This window comes from Vitis vinifera, chromosome 10 (assembly GCF_030704535.1).
Source record: "Vitis vinifera cultivar Pinot Noir 40024 chromosome 10, ASM3070453v1".
Taxonomy (NCBI): domain Eukaryota; kingdom Viridiplantae; phylum Streptophyta; class Magnoliopsida; order Vitales; family Vitaceae; genus Vitis; species Vitis vinifera.
The window spans coordinates 16,479,390-16,491,203 of record NC_081814.1 but is presented as its reverse complement, the minus strand read 5'-3'; positions in this window follow the sequence as shown (position 1 = coordinate 16,491,203).

Sequence of the window (11,814 nt, the reverse complement as noted above, 5' to 3'; positions counted from 1 at the left end):
GTTACATGAAACACATGCTGCCATATATATATATAAATGACCCACCTTGCTTACCAAAACAACAGTATGTGGATATTTTCTCCAATATGCTCAGGACAGAAGTATATGATGGATCGAAGATTCAGGGCTTCAAGGAAGGGGAAATTGATGGGGTTGGGAAGGCCGGATCTGAAAATGTTCTCTTCAACCGTAGAAGACAAACACCAATTCAACAATTTTCTCAAACAACCCACAAGACAGCCTATCCGGTGCTTTCCGCGTTTGCAATGGATCAGAATGGGATGATTTCTCACATCAATTAAGACTTTCAAAGCCTTTGAGATGGTGTCCGTGGACATAGCCATAGGAGGCTCCTCCAAGTACCACAATTTCGGGCCAAAATGAGACTCAATTGAAGGTTTCTGGCGCACCCAATTCCTCAATTTTTTTAATCCTTACAAATCAAATTGAAAACAATACTTTTTCCCATCAGCATCAGTGGTTCCTCCCTCCCTCAATAATTTCAAGGACGAGCATCAAAATTTTAAAATCTCAATTAGCACACACGTGTTTTTGTCCTTTAAGTAATATTGAATTCAAATTTCACAATGACATAGACGGACAATACGAATTTGATAGAATAGCAATGACAAAGACACAGATAAAGTTTAAAAACTCTAACTCTAACACATCCACTGATTCAATTGAAGCAATGTAAAGCCCTAACCCCATAGACAGAATTACAAACCTTAGAAGTTTTTATTCTCGCCATCGATAACACTCCTCCATTGCCTCGGATTGAAAATTCTCCGAATAACGAAATAAAAATAAAGAAACGAAGCAGAGTTGTTCCCAGAAAATTACACGAAGAACAGCCTCCAAACTGACCCGACCATAAACCCCCACAAACCCTAGCCCGAACAAAAGAGACCCAATTGAAGCTAAACAAATCTATAATACGTATAAAACAATGTCGGAAACCTTAGAAAATGCTTCAGAAGAATCCAATTCAAAACCTGGATCTCGATCAGAGCCGTTAGAGGGACGTTTGGAACCCTAGAAAATCCTTCTTCGCACGGAGAAAAAAAATCTAGAGAGAGAAAAAAGGAACTAAAAAAAACTTGCTAACCAAAGCCTCACCAATTCTCTAAGCAATAGCCAATTTCTGGAAAATGGAAAATCCTCAGACTCGGATAGAGCAACAAATGAAAATCTAAAAGAATCCAATGCTAGAACCATCAATTCTCCCAAACATAGAAAAAATAGAGGACTCCCCCAAGAAAGTGTACAGAGAGACAGAGAGCATAGACAAAAACAGAGTAAAAAAAAAATGGAAGGCCAACAGAATATCAAGCAAATGTTAAATGTATGAAACCTCATTTCATATATTCTCCATGGTGGTGTGGGAGTATCAGTAGTGCAAGTCACTGGAACAGGTACTGAAGAAAAAGGCTATGTGGTATGTGGGTCCTGCTCTGGTGATGTCTGTACTGTAGGTGCTGAGGCTGCTAGAGAATCGGGAGGCGTTGGAGAAGTTGGAGGCGCGGGAGCTAATGGTCTAGGGATAGCCTGGTCCATGGGTGAGCGGTCTAAGAAATGGGTCCAACTCTCACTGGTAAAGAGCTCTCGACAATGATGACGACGCTCTAGGTGGGGCTGAGAAGGGTATCCCATATCCTCTAAGACCTGAGAGATCAGCCTCGGAAATAAGAGTGGAATAGTACCAGCTCTGCGTAGGCGCTTCCTATGCACCTTCTCCTCAAAATAGGTAAGAGCAGTCATGACTAGATGGTGGGGTCCAAAGTAGAATCCCTCAGAGATGCGGTAAAGCGCATCTAGGATAGCACCTCTCCTCTGGACGACATGCTGGAGTGGAAAAAGATTGGTGCGGAGCACCAAATCGATAAGTAACATCCGTGGAGGAAGCTCCCTCCTCAAAATGGTCCTACCAGTGACTCTACCTCCTGATAAGGTAGACACCATGTCGGGATCTGAATACTGAGACCAATGCCGGAAGGAACCAAGGTCCCCAGGGATAGGCTGAAAATGCATAGGGGCGGCTATATCTCGGGCCTCTAAAATACCATACTGGCCATCAATCAAAAAATGAATGGCTATGGGGTCCTGGTCGCCTCTAGTAGTCATAGTCTGGTAGAAATCTAAGACTACCCTAGGGTAATAGAAGAACCTAGGAGTCATAAATGGCTTGATGTGGTACCTCTGCAGAAGGCGGTATGACTCCTCTAGCTCTGGTAATAGGCGGAGAGTCTCATGCTCCATACAGATCTCATCGTGAAATGGCCTATCTCTGATATCCGTGTTGCCTGGGAGGGGTGGCCCTGCTATCATAGGTAGCTTGAGGACCTCTGCTAGGTGTGAAGAGCCTGGGATAGTAGATGCTGGAGGTGATGGAGGGGCTCTGGAGGACTCGCTTGGTCCTGAAATCCTAGTCCTCTTAAGTGGAGAACTGCTCACAGGGGGTGGCACTGGTGCCCTAGAACACCCAGATGATCATCTTGTCCCGTACCCGTGCTGAGTAGGGGGAATTGGGGTCTGGGCAGGTTGAGATGGTGTAGAACGACCACCTCTCTGTGAGTGGGTCCCACGCTAACTAGCTGAAGAGGATGCCCCCCGTGTCCGTGCCATGGTATAAATACTGAAATAAGACTAAAAAGCACGAAAAATAGAGCATCCTAGGGGTAAAGTGTCAAAAATACAGTTGAAATGGTAACCAGTGCAAAATTTGCAAGGCATGAATAATGGTTACTAAATTTGGCAACGGGCACTATTCACGCAGCACTATTCACAGGCACTATTCATCTTCTTCTCCAATGCTTACTTTGAATTTGAGTTTTCATTTTTAACGGTTTAAAATTCAGAAAAAGGGTATGGTTTTAATGGAAACATGATTCTAAATGCAATGGAGTAAGTTTGGGAGCCTAAAACACATTGCAAGATAGAGATTTTTGCAAAAATGGTGGCCGGCCATGTGGGTCTTTGATTTGAAAAAAATGGATTTTTGAAATGGTTTTAATGGATGAAAATGCATGTTTATGGTTCCTAAAACATAGAAATGACATAAACAAGCAATTTAAGGAGCCAAAAATGGAGAAAAATGAAAAATTACTCACCTTGGAACAATGAAGCACACGGCCTAGAGAGGAAATGCAAGGGGAATAGTGCTTTATGCATGAAAAATGAAGTTGAGAAGGCTTTAAAAAGGGTTTTTGGCCATGAAATTTTTTTTTGAAAATTTGTCTAAGTACGGGGATGAACTGAGGAGTGTTAAAACTACAAAATTGAAGTTTGAAAATGAATTTAAAAAGAATCAAATCCTTGGTAAGCATGAAGAAAAAATTTCGCAAGGTGAAAATTCACCTTGCCAAATTTTCGCAACTCACTTTTTGAGTTGCGAAATGGGCTTTTAAGCTTGGACTTAGATATATTTCTCCCCTATTTCACCTTTCTCTCCACATTTGTGAGCTTGTGAGCTTTCGTACTGATTACTACTCAAAAAGTGCTAATTGATAGCTTATAATTAATCCTTTTAAACACTTTTGAGTAGTAGTTTTGGCCTTTTAACTCAATTGGCATGTTAAGGACCCTTGAAAGGGATTTTAATCACTTTTTGTAAGTTTTGGTGTTTTTGTTAGTAATTTGATCACCAAAGCAAGTCAAGACTGAGGAGAGTTATGAGGAATCTTGGGCAAAGCTTAGAAGTCATTTGCCAAGAGTAAATCCGGATTGCAAGGAGAAAAAACAAAGAGAATCTGCCATGAAGCCTATTCTTGATGACAGTCGTAGCAGCCACTTTTGGAGCACTTTCTGAAGTCCAAATGATGCATGCTATATACCATTTCAAATCTCAGGAAGTCAACAATCCAATGCTTCAAACGGTGCGCAATTCGGAGTTGAAACGAAGAAGTTGCAGCCGTTACAAGCCAATCACTCCGAGCTGAAGGGAGCATTTTGCAAAGTGCTGCGAAATCACCCTTTTGTTGCGAAGTGATTCCGCAGCCTTTTTGTACAGTAGGGTGTATCTCCTTTTGAAGTTGCCCGACATATACCGCGAGAGGGAAGCTAGGAACCTCAAGGTGGAAGTCAACTTCGCAGCCCTACGAGTTTAGCTTGTTGTTGCGAAAATATTTCGCAGCCTTCTTGAGTGTCTGCGAAATCTCGCAGACACCATTTTCTCTTGCGAAATGGTTCCTGGAGCACCCCGATATTTGCTATCGACAATGGGAGATATTTTACATCAGATTTTTGTTGTCTAAATCCCAAAATACTCCTTGTAAACCACCAATTACAAGATTCCTTAGCTTTTAAGTTAGTAAAAAGACTAAATATCTATGTAATAATTAGTTTTATATTATGTTCATATATATACCTCTCGGGAGCCTGTTCTCAAAAAGGAGAGGAGCTTTTGTAAAAATTGCGGGTAAGCAAGTAAAGTTCAGTTCTTTGTATTGCCTTACCTTCTCACTTTGTATTTTTATTTTCTTACTAAGTTATGAACTCTCTGAGGAGTTTTCCCCAGAGAATGAGTAACTAAACCTCTAGTTCCTTGGAGCTAAGGTTGCCGAGGAAGGTTCCAAGTGCAAGAATGCAGAGCTTTGTGGTTTTAGCTAGTAATGAAAAGGAAGTGAAATCCTTTAATGATTTCTATGTTTTTAGTTAACTTAAAACACCTTAGAGTCGCCTGGGCCAACACTTGGTAAGGCAAGTGATTTCCAACCTTGGAAATGCACTAGTTTACCCCTTGCGAGCCTCTGGGAGGTGACTTTAAGGTAGGATTTTCTGGAATTACCAACACTTGGTGAGCTTTTGGACTCCAACGAGACATCCATTAGTTATCTCTTGCGAGTTTGTGAAGGGAAGTCCAAGGTTAAAGATCATCTTGAATGGTAAGTGCTCGTGAGAGGCATGAACCATTGCAAGTTGCATCAGTGAGAGAATTAAAGTGAAATCTAATTGAAGGAGTCTCTGTACAACACCGGTTAGGGAATTGACTATATGTTGAATCTCTAATGCGAGGAAATGAACCATCTGACCGGAGCTATGTCTTTTGCATGAGGAACCACCCCAGTGAACCTAACTCTCCAAGGAATGTTTTTCTTCCTAAATTATTCCAAACTTCTGTTATGATAGTTAGTTTAAGTCTAAACCTTTACCAATTAAAGTTTGTGTTTTACTTCTTAAGCTAACCTTGAAATGAAACAAGGCCAATTCACTTTGAATTGGTATCATTGATAGCTTGTTAATCCTTCCCAGTGAACGATCCTAGAGCTACTATACTATAGTAGCTTTGTCTTTGCTACCCTAGTATATGGTGTTATAGGTTATAAATTTTGTTGATTACTCCCTCATTCAAGGAGCACCAGATGGACACAAATCAACTGGCACACCAATTGGGCACGAATCACGTACTTGCTATTGGACATCAAAGCTCCATTAAAAACATAAAAAATCAAAATCAAAACTAAGAAACCTAAACAAAATATGTGCAAAAGTATTAAAAATGCAAAGTAAACAAGAATGTAATACTAAAATTAAAACAAAAAGAGATGAGCACTTAGCTTTTCATGCTAAGCTCATCAACTTACCACACTTTCTCAAGGATGTGATGGGTCATGGAGGATGAGTACCTCCTTGTCACGGGAAAATGGCTCGATGTAGGGCTTGAGTCTTTGCCCATTTACCTTGAAGGTCTTTGCACTTTTTGAGTTGAGTAACTCAATTACTCCATGTGAGTGTACTTGGTGGATGACAAAAGGCCCTACCCACCTTGATTTGAGCTTTCCCGGAAATAGGTGAAGCTTAGAGTCATATAGCAAGACTCTTTGTCCCTTGAAAAATTCTTTCTTGGTCACCAACTGATCATGCCATCTCTTTAGCTTTTCCTTAGCTATTTTTGAGTTGCGATAGGCATCATTTCTCAATTCCTCAAGCTCATTCAAATCCAAACTCCTCTAGTTAAATCCATGTTGAGCTTTTTAATGACCCACCATGCCTCGAACTCAATCTCAACGGGAAGATGGCAAGCTTTGCCATAAACAAGACGGTATGGTGACATCCCAAGGATAGTCTTATAATTCGTCCTATACGCCCATAGGAAATCAAGGAGCTTAACAGACCAATCTTTCCTATTGGTGTTCACCACCTTCATCAAGATGTTCTTAATTTCCCGGTTGGCTAGCTCTACTTGGCCACTCGTTTGAGGATGATAAGGTGTAGCTACCTTATGCTTAATTCCGTACTTGGCTAAAAAAGTTTCAAAGGGCTTGTTGCAAAAGTGAGTGCCTCCATCACTGATGATTGCTTTAGGCACTCCAAACCTCGAGAAGATGTTTTCTTTTAGGAACTTGAGAACCACTTTGTGATCATTGGTTCTACAGGGTATAGCTTCAACCCACTTTGAAACATAATCAACTCCTACCAAGATGTAGGAGTGGCCAAAAGACATAGGGAAAGGTCCCATGAAGTCTATGCCCCAAACATAAAAAAGATCCACTATCAAGATGGGGTTCAAAGGCATCATGTTTCTCCTTGAAAGCTTGCCTAGTCTTTGGCACTTATCACATCCTTTACTTACCTCATGGGCATCCTTAAAAAGTGAGGGACACCAAAAGCCCGATTGAAGAACTCTCATTGCCGTCTTTTGAGAGGCAAAGTGGCCTCCACATGCATTCCCATGGCAATGAGATAGGATCTCATGCTTCTTTTGTTCAGGCACACACTTCCTTATAATTTGGTTCGCACAATACTTGAAGAGAAAAGGCTCCTCCCAATAATATGCATGGACCTTGGCAAAGAAATTCTTCTTGTCCTGAGAGCTCCATTCACTTGGTATTTCTCCCGTGACCAAGTAATTGGCAATGTGTGCAAACCATGGCACTTCCTCCACAAGCATCAAGGATTCCTCAGGGAAATCATCATTTATGGGAAGTCCATGGGTGTCATGAGCGATGTTGAGCCTTGACAAGTGGTCAGCTACCACATTCTCAACACCTTTCTTATCTCTGATCTGGAGGTTGAACTCTTGAAGCAAAAGTATCCACCTAATCAACCTAGGCTTGGCATCTTGCTTGGTTAGCAAATACTTCAAAGTTGAATGATCCGTGAATACCACAATGGAAGACCCTATCAAATAAGGTCTGAACTTATCCAAAGCATACACCACAACAAGTAATTCCTTCTCAGTGGTGGTGTAATTCCTTTGAGCATCATTCAAAGACTTGCTTGCATAGTAGATCACATAAGGTTTACCATCTTCTCTTTGTCCCAAAACAGCCCCAATGGCATAATCACTTGAGTCACACATCACTTCAAATGGCAACTCCCAATTTGGTGCTCTCACAATGGGCGCTGATGTCAAGAATTGCTTAAGAAGCTCAAAACTCCTTTGACATTTATCATCCCACTCAAACTTGGCATCCTTCACCAATAATTCACAAAGAGGTTTGTCAATCTTGGAAAAATCCTTTATAAACCTCCTATAGAACCCGGCATGCCCAAGGAATTGCCTTATTCCTTTTACATTGGTGGGAGGTGGCAACTTCACAATTAGTTCCACCTTAGCTCTATCTACCTCTATACCCTTCTTTGAGATTACGTGTCCAAGAACAATACCTTGATTTACCATAAAATGGCACTTCTCCCAATTGAGTACGAGGTCTTTCTCTATGCATCTTTTCAAAACGTCTTCAAGATGTGACAAACAATCCTCAAAAGAAGTCCCATACACAGTTATGTCATCCATGAAGACTTCCATGATTCGTTCAACCATGTCACTGAAGATGCTAAGCATGCATCTTTGGAAGGTAGCAGGAGCATTGCATAATCCAAAAGGCATCTGCCTATAAGCATAGGTGTCGAATGGACAAGTGAAGGTAGTCTTCTCCTGGTCCTCCACATCAATCTCTATTTGAAAATACCCGGAATACCCATCCAAGAAGCAATAAAAAGGATGCCCAGATACTCTCTCAAGGACTTGATCCATGAAAGGTAAAGGGAAGTGATCCTTTCTCGTTACTGTGTTTAGCTTCCTGTAGTCAATGCACACCCTCCAACCAGTTGTGAGGCGTGTGGACACTTCATCTCCTTTTTCCCCCTTGACTACGGTTATCCCGGACTTCTTTGGAACAACTTGGGTTGGACTCACCCAAGTGCCATCTGAAATGGGGTAAATGATGCCCGCTTGAAGAAGTTTCAACACTTCAGCCCTTACTACCTCTTGCATATGAGGATTCAATCTCCTTTGTGGCTGACGAGTTGGCTTAGCTCCCTTCTCCATATAAATATGGTGCATGCAAATCAATGGGCTTATCCCCTTCAAATCAGCAATTTGCCATCTGATGGCCTTCTTGTGCTTTCTAAGGATTCTTAGAAGATTGTCCTCTTGTAAAACGGTTAAATAAGAAGAAATTACCACCGGGGCTTTATTGTCTTCCTCCAAGTAAGCATACTTCAACTCGGCAGGAAGGGTCTTCAATTCAAGCTTAAGGATTGCATCCTTAGCTTCTTTCATCTCTTCTTCATCCTTGAACAAAGGGAGGATCACTGGCTTTTGTCTCCAGTTTGACATAATGGCATTCATTCCCATGGGTTCAGTTAACCCATCATCAAGATCTTCATGGCTTTCATCTGAATTCTCTTCAAACTGATCAAGCATACTCTGATTACAATGCTCCTCCACTAGGGTATCTATCATACACACTTCTTCTGGGTCCTCATCTTCTTCAGGATGGATGTGCTTTTGACATAGATGGAAGATGTTGAGTTCCAATGTCATATTCCCAAAAGTGAGTTGCATGACCTCATTCCTACAATTGATGATTGCATTGGATGTTGCAAGGAATGGTCTTCCAAGGATGATTGGAACATAGTTGATCCCTTTGACAATGAGATCCATATCAAGCACCACAAAATCTACTGGATAGTAGAATTTGTCAACTTGAACCAATACATCCTCTATTACCCCCTAGGAATTTTCACTGATCGGTCAGCTAAGGATAGGGTGATCGATGTTGGCTTGAGTTCTCCCAACCCCAGCTCCTTGTATACAAAGTATGGAAGCAAGTTAACACTTGCCCCCAAATCAAGTAATGCCTTCTCCACTTGGGTTCCTCCAATATTGACTGAGATTGTAGGACACCCCGGATCTTTGTATTTGATTGGAGACTTGCATTGGATTATAGCACTCACTTGCTCGGTTAGGAAGGTTTGCTTTGTAACATTGAGTCCTCTTTTCACAGTGCACAAGTCCTTCAAAAACTTTGCATATGTGGGTACTTGCTTGATCATATCAAGTAAAGGAATATTCACCTTCACTTGTCTTAGCACATCAAGAATCTCAGAAGCATTCTTGATCGGTTTCTTCCCACGCAAGGCTTGAGGAAATGGAGGAGGCATGTGCTTCTTCATCATGCCTTCCTTTAAAAGAATTTGAGGTTCCTCATCCATGCTAGGAATGATGCTTTCTTTCATCTGAACTCCCTTTCCCTTTTGTTCTTTCTTCTTTTCTTCTTTTCTATCAGCCTTGTCTTCTTTGGCTTTCCTCTGATCACGCTCCAGCTGATGCACTTCCTTACCACTTCTCAAAGTGATAATAGCTTGCACATCCCTCATCTTTGAAGAATCCTCATCTTTAGATTCCACTTCATGTATCCCCTTAGGATTTTGGTGAGGCTGAGAGGGAAACTTCCCTTTCTCATTGACAGTGTTCAAATTTGTGAGCCTTGAGATGGAATATTGGATGTTGTCAATTTTCTGAGACAACTCATTATGCATCACATCTATCTTCTTGTTCAATGTACTCTCTACGTTATCAATCTTCTGATTTAGTTGAGAGTTGATGGATTTTTTCTCACTCACAAAGTCACCCATAACCTTGCTAAGGCTTATGAGTGCTTGCTCAACTGAGGATCGACCTTGACTCTGTTGGCTTGATTGGGCTGGTGACTGATATGGGTTTGGCCTTGGCTTCCATGCAAAGTTTGGGTGGTTCCTCCAGCTAGAGTTGTACGTGTTGCCATAGGGAGCATTTGAATTTGGCTTCCATTGGCCAATCAGGTTAGCTTGTTCCCCGAACATTTCTCTTGCTGCTGGAATGGTGGGACATTCTTCCACCATATGTTCAAATGACTGATAGATGGAGCAAGGATTGGCTTGTTGTTGAGGTTCTGAAATAGCTTGGACTTCGTGAACTTTTCTCAACTCCATTTCCTCTCTTTTTCTAGCCATGGCAGCTACCTTGGCTTTCATCTCCATGTTTTCACTCAGATTGTACATCCCCCTCTTGACATTTGCTGAACTGGCCTCTTCCCCATTTCTCTGTTATTGGGCTCATCCTATCCACGGGAAACCTCTGAGACATAACTTAGGAAATCCATAGCCTCCTCAGGGTTCTTGCTCATGAAATCACCCCCACACATTGTCTCCAATATCTGCTTCATTGAAGATGACATGTCATCATAAAAATAGCTCACCAAAAGCCATGTATCAAAGCCGTGGTGAGGACATGCATTGATGGCCTCCATATACCTTTCCCATCATTCATTAAATTTTTCATTCTCACGTGTTGAGAAGTTGGAGATTTGTCTCTTCAATCCATTTGTTCTGTGAGTAGGGAAAAACTTCTTCAAAAAATCAACTTGAAGTTCTGTCCATGTTCTTATGTTTCTCGGCCTCAAGGAATTGAGCCATATCTTGGCTTTGTCCTTTAATGTGGATGGAAAGAGCTTCAACCTCATAAGCTCAATAGCTATTCCCCCTTCTTGAAAAGTATTGCACACATCTTCGAATTCCTTTATGTGCGCATATGGATTTTCACTTTCCATCCCATGGAAAGTAGGAAGCAGAGGCACGATGTGTGGCCTGATAATCAATTGCTCTGTAGGAGGAATGATGCAAGATGGTGCACTCATCCTCGGAGGGTGCATCCTGTCCCTCATGGACCTATACAAGTTCGGATCATTCTCCTGCCCGTGTTGTGAATGTTGATCCTCTGGCTGATTCTCCATGACTTCCAAAATAATCTCTAATTCAGTAGCTCGTGGAGTCTCTATCCGCACTAACCTTCCCTCTTGGTCTCTAATCCAATAGGGCATGCACGGATTCAGCTGGAACAAAACAAATAAACAAAACAAAGAAAAAGAGAAAAAAAAAAAAACAGAGCATGCGGAAGGAAAAACAGAGTATGAAAAACAAACTAAAAATGAAAGTTAAAAGCTAAAAGAAACTTATCTAAACTAAGTTAAAAATGTTCTAAAACTAAAATAAAAAGTTAGTAAATGACAAATGAGATAGAATTCACCTCACTCATGAGAAGTCTCACAAGTTACCTCCGGCTGATGTATTCACAGTGAAGTAGCACCTTCCTCGGCAACGGCGCCATTTGGTAACCCGACTCTTGGTAGCTTGGCATGTAAGGGTATCAACAAAATTTATACCTAAGGTCCTTACACTAAAGTAGCAAAGCTACTATAGCATAGTGGCTCTAGGATCGAACACTGGGAAGGGTTTTTACTTTAACTGGTGAAGTTCGGAGGATGGAATGAACTTTTCTTAATAAAAATTAGGTTAAGATGAAAACATAAAAAGATGAAGGTGTTGTAAACTAAACTAACATGAAAATAGGTTAAAAGATGGAAAAAGAAGTTTCTCAAAGCTTTGGATAGCCATGCTTAACTCACTGTGTAAAAATGGAGATTTTGAGACTTTTCACCTCGAGTTGGGAAAGCAACTAAGGTGATGCTTACTTCCCGAACCGGTATGAGTTTAACAACTGAGTTTTAGTCCTTGAAAACTTACAAAAAGGGTAGCTGAACCTCATAA